The sequence below is a fragment of the Ptiloglossa arizonensis genome, chromosome 6 (assembly GCF_051014685.1).
Source record: "Ptiloglossa arizonensis isolate GNS036 chromosome 6, iyPtiAriz1_principal, whole genome shotgun sequence".
Classification (NCBI taxonomy): Eukaryota; Metazoa; Arthropoda; class Insecta; order Hymenoptera; family Colletidae; genus Ptiloglossa; species Ptiloglossa arizonensis.
Window position 1 is genome coordinate 13,537,215 of NC_135053.1, and position 17,566 is coordinate 13,554,780.

Below are 17,566 nucleotides of genomic sequence, written 5' to 3' on the forward strand. Positions count from 1 at the left end.
CACGTCCGATTAAACGCTACCATTGTGCGGCAATTCCGCGCGAACGCTCGCGGAGCAACGGAATCTCGTCGTCCGAAAATTCTTCCGTACCGCGTTCAAGAGACGGCGTCGCGCGTTTCCCTCGCGGTGTAGCTCGTACTCCTACCCTCTAACCGGCTTCTCCCTCCCTCCACCCTCACGCTTCTGCTCTTTGCCTCTGTCGAGGAATATTAATTACGACCACTTCACAAAAGACACCGACCGGAAGTTTTTGCCGGCTATCAAATGCAGAACAGGTTAATTAAATTCTCACCGCTCGCGGCTCGTAAAGGGACTCCCGCAACGTGGCCCGCACAATGCCGGGGTCAGAATACCTCGAGGCTCTGTTAATTAGGCGCGCGATGAATGGCACTGTACGTTCATCCGAAAACGCTTCGAGTCAGCGCCCGTGACTCCGCGCGTCATCTATCGGGTGCTCGAATCTTCCGTCATCGTCACGTGCCGGTGGCGCGCTCGCGCGTTCACGATCGACGCGCGTCACGCACGCTCCGTACAGAGTGATTCGGAAATACGTGTACACGATCCGGAGGACGAATTCAAATTGCAACGAGTTGGTGAAGAATGTTCTGCGAACGAGCAGCGGTAACGATGATTCGAATTTACCGCCAAAAAGGCAGCAACGACCCTCGTGGCGAATCGTGGAACTAAAGAATGGAAGAGATAAAAGAATCGACAAAGACGATCCAGAGTTTTGGAAATTTACGAGATTTCGTATCGACGTGAGATTGTCAAGTTTGTTCGTGGTACATTTGTTTGTATATGTGTGTAGTATGATCAATTATTATTGTAAATGTATTGTGTATCTTAGTTTTCAAGCTTTGAACTATTAAAGGAAGTGTCTAAAGTGTCTACTTCCTCCTGTAACATTCTTATTTCAGGGTTGTTTAAAATTTATCAGGTATTCAACGGACAAAAATGTCAGTCAGGAATGTACTGTACCGAGTTGAGAAGTTGACCTCTGGAAAAAATTAAGAATCGTATCGAATAATCGTATCGAACGTTTCAAGTCGACTTTGGAAGGCCTGCGACTAACAACGAATCAAAAATTTCCTCTAAATCACGGTGTTACACTTTCCTCGATCCAGGAGTCATCTTTCCAGTTCCCGACTGTACACGATCCGCGAGAAGGGGTACCGAATGGAATCGAAACCATTCGTGGTTGCACATTTTCTTCGATCGTCCATAGCTCGAGAACCAAGGTATATAGAACGTACGTTCCCAGAACGTTTTCGATACGTCTTGGTGCGTGTATTCGCACCCTAAAATATAGACACGTGTTTCTGAATCACCCTGTACGTACGTACGTGTACGTACTCGAGGATTTCTTTGATTGCGCGAGTCTCGGAAGCGCAATAAAATCAAGTGGAACGCCTCGAGCACCCGATCGTAGCGCCTGACTTTTGGTTTATTTCTCGCCGGGATGCAATTTACGAAGAAGTGACGTCATTTGGATTTGTTTCTAGGAAAATACCCGACACGGATCCGAGCTACGAGGACGGAAACTTTCCGTGCGGGGAATGTTTTTTTTTTTTTAATCGCACGGTTTCTGGGTCGCGATGTGCGCGCTACCGAACAAAACTCGATGAAAACGTTACCGAAAAGAACTTACGGTGGACGTTTTTAACGGGGTCCGTCGTAACGATTTTAAACGTCGATAACGACCACCTTGTGTTAACCGCGTTTCGAAAATCGTTGCGCCCGTTAACGAAAAATTCGCGCGAGTGTATCGGGAGCATTGTAATGATTGTCAGGCGGTAACGCTGGAAATTTTTATCGACTTTTTAAGTAAAGAGCGCGAAATTTTTTAATTCCATTTTCCATCGTTTAACGCTCGTTACGAGATTCTTCGAGAAATTAAAAGGTTGTATACGTAGAACCTTGTGTACACAGTTCTGTATAGGTTGCCGTTCATTATGATTTGTAATCACCTTTTGAAACACCTCCAATCAATGAAATTGTAGCAGTCGCATTTCCGGTTTGTTTTATCGTAAATAATGAGTCTCGTTAGTTACACGCGGGAGAATTGTGCCAATCGTTGATAAACCGCTAAAATGTAACCGTGCTCGCGTTTCAAAGTAAGCGACCGTATCGGGAGGATTAAAAATGGACGCGTTAACGGACAAAGGGCGTTTAAAGCGGGTCCGCTTGCTTTTGAAAACAGCGCACAACGGCAGTCTTTGTCCGATGATCAACTCCAGGAAGTCGTGAGATAATCAAACTAATTAGGCGATACCATCAATGCACGGTCAGCGAGGATTGATTTCCACGGACGTACAGACAGAATCCCATAAGCGTAATTGGATAGAGAATACCGCCGTACAGTTTATATTGATCGGAATGTTCGCATCAACGATGTAATCATATTTGTCCAGGCATGCTTTGGAACCCATTCCATTGTGTTTGCTTAATAATTATGGATCGATTCTGGTATTGGATAATATTGACCCCTGTTACTGCCACATATCACTTCGTTGCGGTGCATAAACGGATAAACAGGCAACCGCGATCTAGTAGACGGACGAAAAATCATGCCGGTACATCGAGAGTACTGCACGGTTATCGTTTTGGAATCGATGTTTACCATCGACGTCAACGTTCGTCTTTCGTTCGGTACGTCTTTGGTCGCGCGAACCGTACGCGGTTTCGTCGTTTTCACGATACGAAAATAAAGCACGGCTGAAATGGCATCGATGCCCGTCGTTATCGGAAGCTTTCTCAATTATGCGTCAAAAATGATAAGAGCGAAATTTTGACACGAGCCGTTGCAGCTGTGTTTACTCACACGCGGGTAGCAGGTTTTAATTAACGGGCGGAGTGGCGCGAGAGGGTTGTAGATACCTCAATGCATTTCCCTCGACCTACCATAGCTGATCACTCCGGAGGTATGTAACTTCGTGTACATATATGCGACGATGGTGGCCTATAAACCCTTCTGGGATTACACGTGCATATGCTCGTATACTCGGGGGTTACTTGGATCGTACCAGCCGGACATCGAGCTTCGGTTATTTCGTACGTCAAAAATCTACGGATTAACAACACACCCGAAAATACTTCTCCACGAGCGGTTTCGCGCGTATCGGCTCGGAAACCGTGATTGTTGAAACGGGCGATATACGATCGACGATAAAGATATTTAACGTCCGGACCTCAACACATTTTATCCAAGTGAAACGTCGATACGGTTTAATGGAAAATGATATTAGCACCGTATCCGAAACGTCAGTAAACGTCGCGGATTTTACGAGTTCATTTCGAAGTTGGAATACAATACTTTCTCGCGAAATAATCTCCTGGATACGTTTCATCCAGTTACCGAAGATTAGAAGAAACAGGCAGCACATTTAACGCCGATACACGGAACGGTTATAATGGACACGACCGGGAAATTTTGTCGGTCCCCCGGTGCTCGTTATAACCGAGTTCGACTGTATTTCAAACAAATCGATATTTCGGTCATTTCCAAACAACGTTCGCGAGGAAATAAAAGATCGAAACGTTGTATCGAACGGTTACTATTTCTTATTTTCGTTCCGAGTAAAATTCACCACGGTGGTTCGTACCGAGAAATATACGGTTCTCACTGTGGCCACTGTATTTTTGTCGATCGTACGAATTTTCAAATGTGACCATTTTTATATTATTTTCAAGGATTCAAAGCATCATTTTTGTTAAACAAAATTTCAATTCTTCTTCCATAGAAAAGGTGATGCAATCTTTCAGTAGGTCCACTACGATAAGTGTACAATCGTTCTAGATTCACTCTCGATAAGTGTACAATGATTCTATATTCACTCTCGACAAGTGTACAATGTTTCTATATTCACTTTCGATAAGTGTACAACGATTCTATGTTCACTTTCGATAAGTGTACAATGATTCTATATTCACTCTCGACAAGTGTACAACGATTCTATATTCACTTTCGATAAGTGTACAATGATTCTATATTCACTCTCGATAAGTGTGCAACAATTCTAAATTTCGCTCTCGACAAGTGATTGGATGGTTTTAGATTCACTCTCGATAAGTGTGCAATGATTCTATATTCACTCTCGATAAGTGTACAATGATTCTATATTCACCTTCGATAAGTGTACAACGATTCTAGATTCACCCTCGACAAGCAATCGGATGGTTTTAAATTCACTCTCGATAAGTGTGCAATGATTCTAGAATCACTCTCGATACGTGTACAACGATTCTAGATTCTCTCTCGATAAGTGTACAACGATTCCAGATCCACCCTCGACAAGCGATCGGATGGTCTTAGATTCACTCTCGATAAGTGTGCAACGATTCTAGATTCACTCCCGCTAAACGATTCGATGATTTTAGATTCACTCTCGATAAGTGTTCCGATACTTCTGGACGGGGGTGTACCGACAGTTCCGAAATACAGGCAGTACAGGCGAGCGCGTGTGCGTGTCGGGCGATGTTGGATGCCGAAAAGTGTTCGTCCGCTCGGCGGGGAAGGTGTTACACGTATCCCAGGGGCAGCGGTGCATGTCGGGCTAATTGATTCCCAACGACGACGCGCACGTGTCACGCGTCATCAACCGCGGCGTCCATATGCATATACGGGGGCTACTGCCGCGTGTTTTATGTATATGAAGGCCGATTTAGCCCGTGCCCCGAATGTCGTCGTCGTCGTCGTCGTCGTCGTCGCTAAAATTCGAACGCTCGACCGTCGCCTCGGCCACGACCATTTTTTTTTCCCTTTATTTTCGTACGGTTGCACGGGGAGATTCCCGTACCGAGCGAATCGGATTTTTAAGAGCCACTGCTCGGATCGTCGGCGCTCGTCCCACGGAAAATAAAGAACGAGCACATACAAATGGGACATGAATAATAATCGTCTCCGTATCGCGATCGATATCGACTGCACCATTAAAATACGCCGCGTAACGACCGATGCGAAACGATAATTTCCCGGAAACTCGCAGTTTCTCGCGTTACATTAACGTCCGACAAGTGTTTCTCATCGACGATTGGCTACCACGTGGTACAAATTGTTCACCGTGTAGGTTTTTCCACCGTTATCGTTCCGAATGTGACACTAAATCCTAATCGTAAGTGTTCGCGTAAGTAACGCAAATTTTCAGTAACCGTCATGACAGTGTAACGGGGATTTCGAGCCATTTCCATTTAGTTACGTCTTACACGACACTCGTTACTCTTAGAACTTGTATATAAATTAACCATGACATCTTATAATTCTTGAAACGATAGTTTGTTGCGAGATAATCGAAATTTTTCGATCACGTTGTGATAAAAGTCACAACGGTACTGACGCGACAACCTTAAGGGTGCGTTTTCACGCGACAGTGACAGTCGTAACTTTACCCGTTTCGATACTGTACGATAGTGTACCAGTCAGTGTTGCTTCGTGTGTTCTATTCGACGTTCTTTTCCCGCAATTTTATCAATAATGTGTACCTTACATCGCTGTTTTCAAAAAGGAGAAACAACTTCGACTTCCTCGAACACTTTTGTCGTTACAGGACACTAGTTAGTACGCGGCCTAACGAGGCACCGAAACGTCACGGTTCCATTGTCGAGTCGTACGCGACCTCGTCGAGATTTACGAGAGCACACTACTTTCTCGGAGGCTGCTTTCCAATGTAATTCAATTTTTCCACCTCGACTTTTATCAGAGTGGTCTGGGTTCTGAATCCGTAATCTCTCGAATCGAACCGCATGCCAAGAACCATACGTGTAAAGAATCGAGGTTATGTTATGGTACACGCGCGAGAAGGTGATTCACGGTTCTTGGCGTCTATAACCGGACACTGTAACCTCGTAACAACACCGCGAGCACAGTGTAGAACTAAATGAAATTCTTTCGCGCTAGGTACCGTTTCCCAGGGAAAGTTGAACATTCACGAAGAACAGGCGTCGATGTGGGTGTCTCGATTTATTATTCTCGATGGTAGTGGGATTTGTACGGTCAACTTCTAGGAGATACGTCGTACGGAATACTATGGACAAAGAAGGTTGAATAATTTATTGGCGCTAGATAATAAAAATCTCGCGCGATTAGGTTCGATACGGATGAACGACTCAAGGAGAGACTCGAGGAGTCTTCGTTAACCGAGGAGCCTTAGGGTCGATCTTTCTGTTACGATTGTGCACGCTCGTTCTCGTTGCTTTTAATTGTTTTCAATAGTAGGAACAAGGAAAAAGCGTACAATCGTGCGACGAAAAGTTGCTCGTCCCCATCGAGCCTCAAACGGAAAGATCGTAGAGGGTTTATGCGATAAAATGTGGAAATTAAAACGTTCTCAAAGGTACACACCACGGGAGCCCGGTGAATTACTCCGGACCGTGTCGTCGTCAATGTTTACGCGCGTAAATTTAAACAGAGGCGAGTCGGGCAGCGCATCTCGCGAGTAACGAGATTTCGAAATTTTTAACCCAATTTTCTCGAAAGCTTCGCGCGAAAAAAGAAGAAAGAAAGAAAGAAAAAAGAAATAAAGAAAGAAAGTTAACCCTCCTCGTTCTATTCGGCTCGAAGCGAGACCTCCTTTTCGGTTTCACAGGGCGCGAATCGCGGCCCGTTACGCGTTCACCCTTCGACGTGTAAGCTGCATTTTATTAAAATAGTTGGCCCTAAGTTTTTTAATAGAACCACCCGGCCAACGCGTTGTTCTCTCTCTTGTCTACCGGTTACGTACTCGCGAGACTTTCTTCGTTTTTTCTTTTTCTTTTCTTTTTTCATTTTCTTTTTCCTTTGTTTTTTCTCTCGCAGCGGGGCATAACTTACGAGTAAAAGACGCGGGCGCGCAATAACCGTCGGTGAAATTTCGGTCGCGAATGTAATCTTTCCGCGGGGAAGTTCCAGGCCGCGGAAAATCGGGTCGGGACTCCACCGGGACGAAACTCGAGACAAGAGAATCTTTTATCGGCTCTTTCCCACCGGTCCCGTATTTAACGAGAGAAAATTCGAATTCAATCGCGGAATAAATTTCCTACCGAAGGGGCCATCGATGAATGTACATTTTCCGACGAGTGAACAAAGACGCCCCCCCCCCCCCAACAGCCCCGTTTTCCTTCCTCTCAACGACAACTAAAACACGCAAACAGCGAATAACGAATTGAACGATGCGATAAAAGTAAAGACAACGGTGCCCTTTGTAGCCAAGGACGAGGGAAAACGGAACGGGCGAGTCTCTCTTCTTTAAGAGGATCGCATTTTCCGCTTCTACAATATTTCTTCCGTTCGCCGAGCGGAAACAAAGCGTCGGAACGGTGAAGTTGATCACCGAAAGTTTCTCAGGCAGCGACGCTCGGGAAAATCTCCACTGAATTCGTTTACCCCCCTCCGGCACGCATTACGGTCCGCGCCGACTTTAGTGCCCCCCATTCTGGTCCCCCACCCCCTTCTTACACCGCTCCGGAGCGCCGTTTCAGCCCCAGCCGTCCCGCGTTTCCGGTTCGCGATATTTTGCCCTTTCATTAAACGACGAAAGCCACGTGATTAATGGAGTTCGGTTACCGCGCGGTTTTCAACCGCCGGCACCACCCCCGCCCCGCACACTCCCTCACCATCGCACCCCTCCACACTTCCCTGACAGCCAACGTCAGTCAGAAGTTTCCCGAAGCGCGATACAACACTGCGCGCGAAACGGAAAGGTTTAACCGATGAAAAGAAAGCCCGCGGCGGTGGTGGTGGGGTGGGGGAAAGGTGAGATCGCACGAATCGTAGACACGGTGTATTTCTAACCCCCCCTCGCTCCCGTTAGCGGCGCGGCGTTACGCGAGACTCGAAATGAAAATGTCGACCGAGTGGGGAGAAGAATTCACGCGGCGTGCGCATTGGTGCGTGCACGGACGAGTTTTAGACGCCCGGTTGTCAATAGACACCGATCCCGACGAAGAGACCGCAGCCACGGGTTGCGCGCGCAACCCTTCAATTTCACGGAATACGTGCACACCGGCGTCTTACAAGCAACACCGGCTCGTTCGTCGCCGAGTTACGAAGGTTCGCCCGCGAGCGAGCGAGCGAGCGTACGAGCGAGCGAGCGAATGCGCCGCTGTGAAACGGAACGCTACGTAACACGCACACGTACCTCGCGTACACGTTCCCCGTAAAAAGAGAAACTCGTATAGGAGACGGTGGCGCGCGGGCGCGCGGGCGCACGAGCGTGTATCCGTGATACAAAACACTTTTATACGCGTCTGCATCGGCAGCTATATGATCCATGCGCGCAAGCGACCTCGGCCCCTCCGGGACCTTTTCACGAGTGCGCATAATGCGATCTCATTTTATTTTGCGCCTCCCCGTTATCGTCTGCGTTCGTATAACGCCGCCGGCTGGCGTCCAACGAGAGAGGAAAGAGTGAGAGAGAGAGAAAGAGAGAAGAAAAAAACGACCAGGGGAAAAAGGAGAGAAAAAAGAAAACCAGCCGAGAGAAAGAAGCGAGAAAGGAAAGAGTCCCGCCGTACCCTTTTTTCAACGCTTCCTCGTCTTCGCGTAAACCAAAGTCAAGTGGATTTTTCGCCGGCATTCTTGCGCTCCTATACACACGAGCGGTTGCTTATGCGTTAATTTGACGAAAACGTTGCCGGCGCGATACGGGAATTTTTCTTTTTTTTTTTTTCTTTCCCTTTACCTCCCTTCGGTCTCTGTTACCATTTCTCTCTCACTCCGCTTTTTTTTCCTCACCCTGCGTCGAACGACATCCCGGGTGCCGCGACGCGCGAATAGCGACGCGGCATGGATACGAATAATTTTCCCCATTTTTTCACCGGCCCTGTTTCGTAATCATTTCCGTCTGCTAATAGATAGAAAAATGTACAATGGTCGGCGAGAGAACCATTCGGGAAGCGGAAACGCGGTCGGAAGAAGGCACGAGTCATTGTCGGTGGTGAACTTGGAGTGTTCTCGCTCGTGGCGCGAAATACTCGTGGAAATTTGTAAAAACCATTTTAATTACGGGCGCGAAACATATTTTCCGCGCGGCGACGCTCGTTCGGCGATAATCGTCGTTGACCTGTTTCGAGTTCGATAACCTGCCCGCCGAACTTGATCCCATTCCTATCTGAACGTATTATCGTTGGCAAAGGCTATCGTCTACAAAGCTAACTCGACGAACTCTTCCACTTTTCTCCGGCAAAGGGGAAAAATTCTGATAAAAAAAAAGGAACTCTTTTGGAAAAGAGCTCCGTGTCGCGTCAAAGATCGTTACAAAGTCGTTCTTCCGATAAGGGGGTGTTCTACTCTGGAAAACTGAACAAAATCGAATTTTTTTGCGCACTGTACACCCTTGAAAATATTTTTCCGCGGTGATAGCAGTTTCGTGAAACATGGTTCGGGAGGGGAAATAATTCTTGGTTACACTCGTCTCGATTCGATCGAATAAAAGAATATTCGACGAGATATAATCTTGTTCGACGAATAAAAGAATAGAAATCAAGGTAACTATTTTTGCCAAGAGTTGCCACGATATTTAAAGTTAAGGTCGACCGACCAAAGGTCACCAAATTCAAAATTTTTAAAGAAACGCAAGAATCAAGATTCCGACTTCGAATCGCTATCGAATCTTTAATTTTCAATATTCTCTCAGTATAGCCACGTTCGTACTGAATAAAATGGTTGCCAAGTTTTTCATTTCGGACCGAATCTCGCGAAGACACTTCCAACCAAAAGATACTCAATTGTACTAACCGCAACACTCGCAATTTCGATTACTTTTCCGCGACAAAAGTTGTGCACGGCCCTAAAATATGGACGAAATACGCGCACGAACTGGATACAAAAATGTGATACCGTATCGACATAAAAAATCTCAACGGACGCCTACGAAACTGTCTAACGTGGAATACCCCTTAACGCGATAGGATCTCGAAGGACACCCACGAAAATATGAGAAACTCGAAGTACAGCTATAAAAATATCAGGCTCACGAAGGATAGCTAGGAAAATATCAGAAACTGGAAGTACGCCTATAAAAGTATCAGGATCTCGAAGGGCGCCTAAAAAAAATTTCAGTCTACCCATTAATGGAACGTTAAGTGAGAGGGTACGAAGTACGCTCCCGGTCGTCGAAAGAGAAAAAAAGAAAGAACGTCGGGGTACCGATCGAGCTCAGATTGGGAACGACAGGGAGTCGTTATCGTTGCACCGAAACGCGCGAGCGATAGCGAACGACATCCGCGAGGGGCGAGGTGGACGAGGCGAGGCGAAGAGGGGTGGTAGCTCGAATCGTTGCCGATCGTCGGGCCGGCCGCAACGATTATCGAGAGGTTAACGATCGACGTGGACGTAGGTATCGTAGAAAACAACGTGACGCGTCGTTATTGATTGTTACGTCGGCTCCGGGGGCCCGGGCGAGGTGCACCGTGCGTGCACCAGAAGAAGACGGATATATAACGCGCGGAGAGCGGAGAGCGTACGCCGCGGGCTTCGACCCTCGACGTAACAAATTGTTTATCGCCACATGCTCGACTCTCACACCGTACGAAAACCGTGATGGGGTGGAGGGTGGTTCTCGTGGCACGAGAACGGGCTGGCAAACACCCGATCCCGATCTTCGCCCGTTGCGTCCCGTGACTACCTTTCTTGTAGCGGGGGTATGCCGCGTTACGTACCGCGGCGAGTGTGCGTGCACACGTACGCGGGGCGGGGCGGGGCTCACCGGAGAAAACAGGGGCGAGGGGACAACTCGGTAACCGTGCGGTCCATTACAAAAAACTCGGGGAAAGGAGCTTTGTTTTATTTTCCCTTTTTATTATAGACGGATCACGCGTGAGCCCGGCAGAGATACTCGTGGGTATCGCACACCGTACACGTATCCGTGGCCTCTCGATACACAAGCTCGAGCGCGAGCGCATGTCTGCTTTCTTTTCTTCTTTTGTCCGCCGGCACCGCGACCGAGGGATGTCTGAACACGGAGAACCGACCGGACCAAGAATACTCCGGGATATTCTCCTTGTGCATCCAGATATCCATGTAGGGGCTTTCGCACGTGAGAGGACGCTATTATGAACGGTTGTAAGAACGCACCGGTGTATGTACGCGCGCGAGTAGAGAAGGCATTTGAAAGATTTCAATTCCGCGACGGGTTCCGCGAAACCTGGGTAGACAGAGTAATCGTCCGAGGATCGGGCACGGTGAGTATCACGCGGAGGGTGAAGCGTAACGAAACGACGGTGTTCTCCGCGCGTTAAACTCGATTCGATCACGGTACACTCGGGTTTGCGTCTCGATCGATGGATATTCGTCGCGCCGTAGTTCCTTCTTGTGTGACGATTTTCGAGTTCTCGCGACATCAGGGTTTCACGAGGTATTTGAAAGATTTTAATTCGGCGACAGGTGCCGCGAAACCTGGGTAGACGGAGTAATCGTTCGAGGATCGGGCACGGTGAGTATCACGCGGAGGGTGAAGCGTAACGAAACGACGGTGTTCTCCGCGCGTTAAATTCAATTCGATCCCGGTATCATCGGGTTTGCGTCTCGATCGATGGATATTTGTCGCATCGTAGTTCCCTCGAGTGACGGTTTCCGACTCCTCGCGACGCCAGCAGGACCACGAGGGAGCGAGGAGCAGGTTGCCGAGCACGTTCGACAGCTTGGAGTATCTTTGAAGATTTTCGCACGGCGTGGCAGTTTGTACGTTGGTGCTGGCTTGACAAAAATTCGCTCGATGAACGGTCGATACGGTGGAGGGCCACCGGTGCCGCTAGACAGCGGCTCTTTCCCGAGGGCCTTCCGTCGTGGAAGTTTGAACAAACGAGCGCGCATCGGCGCACAGGGCTTAGCCTGGCCGCGTACTATCGACTTTCTGTCGCGCGACAGTTTAGTCGTGCGGTAAGGAGCGCGAGCTCGCGCGCTTGTCCACTGGTTCTTGATCGGTTGGGTCTTATCCGAAACTCGATTATAGGATTACGAAAACGGGTGACGATTGGGGGGATAACGGATGGAAGATTCTCCACATCTTGCAGTGGAATGTATTTTTCTTTTTATTTTAGATTTCTTGGTAAATTGAGGCGCAAGTAAGAGTTTGTGTCTAGAGTATCATAGTGGATGTCGATCGACGAGTCGCTTGTACGTGCAGTGTAAGATTCTTATTCCAGTGAACGGTTTAGTCGAGCGAAAATTCTAAGACGGTGCTAGACTTGATGAAATTTACTCGATCGAAAGTTGTAAGATGGTACTCGAGAAAATCTTGTTACATGGTACTCGACTCGACCAAATCTCGTCACATGATACTCGACTCGATCAAATCTTGTTACATGGTACTCGACTTGATCAAATTTCGTCACATGGTACTCGACTGGACCGAATCTCGTCACATGATACTCGACTCGATCAAATCTCGTTACATGGTACTCGACTCGATCAAATTTCGTCACATGGTACTCGACTCGACCAAATCTCGTCATATAGTACTCGACTCGACCAAATCTTGTCACATAATACTCGACTGGACCGAATTTCGTCACATGGTACTCGACTCGACCAAATCTCGTCACATGGTACTCGATTCGACCAAATCTTGCCGCACGATACTCGACTCGACCGAGTCTCATCACATGGTACTCGACTCGATCAAATCTCGTCACATGATACTCGACTCGACCAAATCTCGTTACATAGTACTCGACTCGACCAAATTTCGTCACATGGTACTCGACCCTACTAAATCTTGTCACATGGTACTCGACTTGACGAAATCTCGTCACATGGTACTCGACTTGACGAAATCTCGTCACATGGTACTCGACTTGACCAAATCTCGTCACATGGTACTCGACTCGACCAAATCTCGTCACATAGTACTCGACTCGACCAAATTTCGTCACATGGTACTCGACTCGACCAAATCTCGTCACATGGTACTCGACTCGACCAAATCTCATCACATGGTACTCCACTCGACCAAATCTCGTCACATGGTACTGGACTCGACCAAACGGTTCGATCGACATCGTTTCGTCGCGCAATTCTCGACTGGATGAAACACCTCGATCGCCGAAAACTGGTGAAACGTTACCGAACGGTTCGTTCGAGGAGAAATTCGCGAGACGCTACACGACTCGCCTAACCAGTTTGGTCGGAGATACGCGGTCGGCCCTAGAAGCCACGTACACCCGTAGATTAGGCGTCCGTTCCGCGGAACAGAGGAGGCGGAGAACGAACGGTGCCCGGTACCGTGGAACACGTTACAGGAGAAGGTGAGGCGAGACCGTCGGGAGCAAGAATGGCGGCGCAGTTCACCGGACAGTTGTTATCTTATTACTGATATCGCATCGCCGCCGTTCGCGTCTCGTCCCGGTTTCGTCCCCTGTCCTGAACAAATGTTTGCGCCGCGCTGCCGCGGACAGATAGTGGTGCAAACCGGTAGACCGGTCCTACGGAGGAGTCGGGCTTCCTGTTTGCCCTCGAGTACATCCCGCCGCAGAAACACGTACACGTACATGTACCACTAACTCGCGCGACAAACGAGTAAACGCGGACAAACGGGGCCACGATCGCTCCTGGATCCCACCTACCGTCCCTCCTCCCGCGTGCAACCCTGCGAGGGGCTATTTGGGTTAGGACGAGTTATCGCCTTTCGGAACTCTGCACCCAGTCGCGTCTTTCGAAAGGTTTTCCGCGGCGCTCGTTTCAACGCGCGTTCTCATTACGCGTTATCTAACCGGCGCTGGATCCACGCGTTTCAACCGTCTCGAATCGATTTGCCAAATGTCTCGTGAAAGTGACTGAAACGAATGGCAGTCGTTGGCGACAATGGACGTCGTTTTGCAGCTAGTTGGAGTTCCTCGATTGCCTTTGTCGTCTCGCTGCGTCTTCCGATACACCCGTTTCGCCTACAAATTCTCGTTTTCGAACACGACGTATCTTCTCTTAATTTAAGGAGATCGCTACGTTGATCAACGAAGCAGATTCGGTAACTTCTACGGGAAGTTTACGTCCTTCCGGATCTTCGTCGTCTCGTCGCGTTTCACGACACGAGCGTTTCGCGCGCGAATCGATCGTTCTCAAAAATGACGTACCTTATCTTAATTTAAGCAAATTATTCTACTTAGATTCAACAAGGCGGCTCTGGTAACTTCTATCGAAAATTTACGTACCCCTGGATCGTCGTCCGTTGCGTAACCCAACAAACCCGTTTCGTGCACAAATTACCGTCTTCAAAAATGACGTATCTTATCTTAATTTAAGCAAATTATTCTACTTCGATTTAACAAGGCAGTTTCGGTAAATGCTATCGGAAATTTACGACTTCTCGGACCGTAGATGCACACGGTACGAAATAATGTTAAAAACAGGTTCGGAGATCTGTACGTGGAAAAAAGAGATATCGTTGGTAATCTCGACCGAACGATACAACGTTCCACGGAAACATCGAGTGTTAATTTTTTTCGACCGTGTCGTTCACGTGGGAGAACCGCCTTAAGGTTCCACGCGTAAGCAACCGTCGAGTGATAATTGTTTCGATCTTCTCGGAGTCCTGCAACTTCGTTTCAGCCTTCTCGAACACGGAGAAACTTCTCTTTCTTACTGCTACATCTATAACATTAATTCTTGGAAACTTGGAAAAAAATCTTGCTTCGAAGTATTCGCGCGAAATCGAATTACGGGTCCATTTGGACCCACGCGTGGACTCCCCCGCGATCGCCCAAACAATACATCGCGAGTGACAAAGTTTCAAGAATCGAGGAACAATCATCTCGTGTATTGAAACATCCTTGACTCAACTGCATTTGTTGGGTCTTGCTCGACCCGTTGCATCCTCCATCGCGTTACTCCTCCGCTATCATAACGGACGAAAATCGAACCGAGATATTCCCTTAACCGTCTCGTCGCGTCGTAAAGTTGGAAATCGTGGTTTCGCGCGCACGGGACACTTTTACCCGAGAAATTTCCCGAGGTCGAACGAAGGAACGTTTCCAGGTCGAGGTTCTGACCAAGTGCGCGCGATAATTTCTTCCGCCTCGTTTCTTCCTCCGAATATTTCAAATAATCCGCGAGCGTCTCTCTGAACTGCTTACCGGTGTAACGTGACGCCCGATAGACGCTGTAAACGAACGCTCTCGTAACGGTTTAATGCACACGCGTGCGTAACGTACACGCATCGGGGAGCAGTTCTCGTTACTTTTACGTCGATAACGCGTAGGTGGTTCTCGCTTAACCGTCGGTTTTTTGATCCGCGCAGTTTATGACACGGAAACGATATCAAGCTTGATAAATATAACGCGGAACACCCTCTCTGCATCCTCTTGGTATTTCGATGCCACGAGTATCGCCGGGGAAGCGTATTTCGCGGTTTCGAGACAAACGATGCATCGCCCTCCAGGAAATATATCAGGCGTGAAAGATACGGAGCGCGTGTTGCGCGAGACGGTGAATTGAACGGGTGAACGTCACGGAGTTTCCCGCGTGTTTCGTCCGTAAGATCGATTCGAAGGCGCGATGTTTCGGCGAACGAACCAGATGTCGGGCTTTACGTAACGCGTATCTCGTCGCGTATCCTAGGTGGTCCGTGGACTCTATTGGTGGAACGGATCGCTTTACGGTCCGAGTGCACGGACCCGACGCGCTTTCCCCGAGCCGAACGACAACTCGAAATAGCGACGTGTACGACGCGAGCGTCACGACGAAGGTGGAATCGACCGCGCGAGATTATTTGGAAAGCGGCCGAGACGCGATCCGACCGACGAAGACACGGACCGACCTGAACAACTGTTACCGTACGTCCCTCGAATCGCGAACCGACTCCGCCGGACGAACAGGTGCACGTTCGATCGCGTACCGAATTAAACGCCCTCGATCCACGGGCTCGGTGGGAGGATCGTTTTGGGACGTGGATTTAAACGCGACCGTTCGGATACACCGTTTGTCCAAATGTCAATTCGCTGAGATCGTCATCCGTTAGTAATAAACGATAGCGAGATGGATTAGATTCTTGTTGGGTGATTTTTTAAATACGAAGAGTTCGGAAGTACGGTTCGTCGAGACGCGAGATTTGTGGAAATTATCATCGATTATTAATAAACGATAGCGAGACGGATTAGATTCTCATTGGACGATATTTTAAATACGGTTCGTCGAGACGTGAGATTTGTGGAAATTATCATCCATTATTAATAAACGATAGCGAGACGGATTAGATTCTCGTTGGACGATTTTTTAAATACGGACGGTTCGGAAATACGGTTCGTCGAGACGCGAGATTTGTGGATATTATCATCGATTATTAATAAACGATAGCGAGACAGATCAGATTCTAGTTGCGTGATTTTTAAACTAGAACCATTTGGAAATACGATCCATGAAACGTCAAATTCGCGGAAATGTTCGAAGAGTACCCGATTAATAAATAATGTTACCAAGTACCGGGTAGACGTACCCGAACATTAAACGTACGAATGTAACGACAAAGTACAAAGCGTACGATCGGTGAGAATTTCGTTGTCCAATCGAGTGATTAGTTTAAAATTTTCTCGACGATGCTAAAATACATTCGTCGATCGTTTATCTTGAAGTCGTTCGAGTGCAACGTTGTATAACTTTCTCGAACGATCGTTAGTTCGAAACGAGTACCTTTAACGAATCCCGTGCCACGGTCCCCGAGGACGTAGTACATATTTTCGCGTGTTCGCCGGTTTCGAAACAAAGAAGTCTGACACGTTAATGGTAACGACGATTAACGCGCGAATTACTCGTCGGTAATAACGGGGGCGGCGATTCCCGGTGCCGATACAGCGTCGTTTATCGCGAAATCCCTATAAAAATGTTTACGAGAAAGCCGGAGTCCAACGACGCGGCTGAAATCGACGTGTTAATCGCACGCGATGCTGACAGTATACCGTGCAGAAAATGTGAACGTAATCTCACGCGCGTGATCACTCGGCGAACAGGCCGATTATTCATTATGCGGCCCGAGACCCGTTTCAACGCGGCGATGTCGTGCACGCAATTACTCCGTGGCTCGTCCCGGGGCACTCGATAAATATTTTGTTCGTGCGAAATTAAGGTTTCGGTATGCCGCGACGCGCGACGCCGCGCGTTACGGCGCCTGCTAAAGTGCCGCGGTAAATTGCGCGCGGCTACATCTTCGAGATGACCCGAGCGTCATCGTTCGTTACATCGAGCGACCTTATAATTGCCAGCGACGCGAGCAACCGTCTCGTTCGCCGACACGAACACCGATTATAAAAGATGTTACTCGATACTGGCTATCGGTTACTAAATCGCCAATTTTTTAAATACTTTTGCGAGTTTCCGAATCTTACGAATATTTGCATCCGTGTGTGAAATGTTTTCTTTTGGGATTCTGACGATTGCTTTGATCGCTCGATACGAGTCCAGATAATTCAAAATGTTACTCGATACTGGCTATCGGTTACTAAATCGCGAATTTTTCAGATACTTTTGCGAGTTTCCGAATCTTACGAACGTTTGCGTACGTGTGTGAAATGTTTTCTTTTGGGATTCTGACGATTGCTTTGATCGCTCGATACGAGCCCAGAGAATTAAAAATGTTACTCGATCACTAACATATTCGTGATCAGATAG

The 17,566-nt window shown here is 48.0% G+C and overlaps 1 protein-coding gene across 1 annotated transcript in view; it reads right to left on the reverse strand.

Annotated features, from left to right (window-relative positions):
- The window catches only part of LOC143148303 (discoidin domain-containing receptor 2), a 247,667-nt gene that overhangs the window by 220,615 nt on the left and 9,486 nt on the right, over positions 1–17,566 (reverse strand). The gene's annotated exons all lie outside the window — the stretch shown is intronic.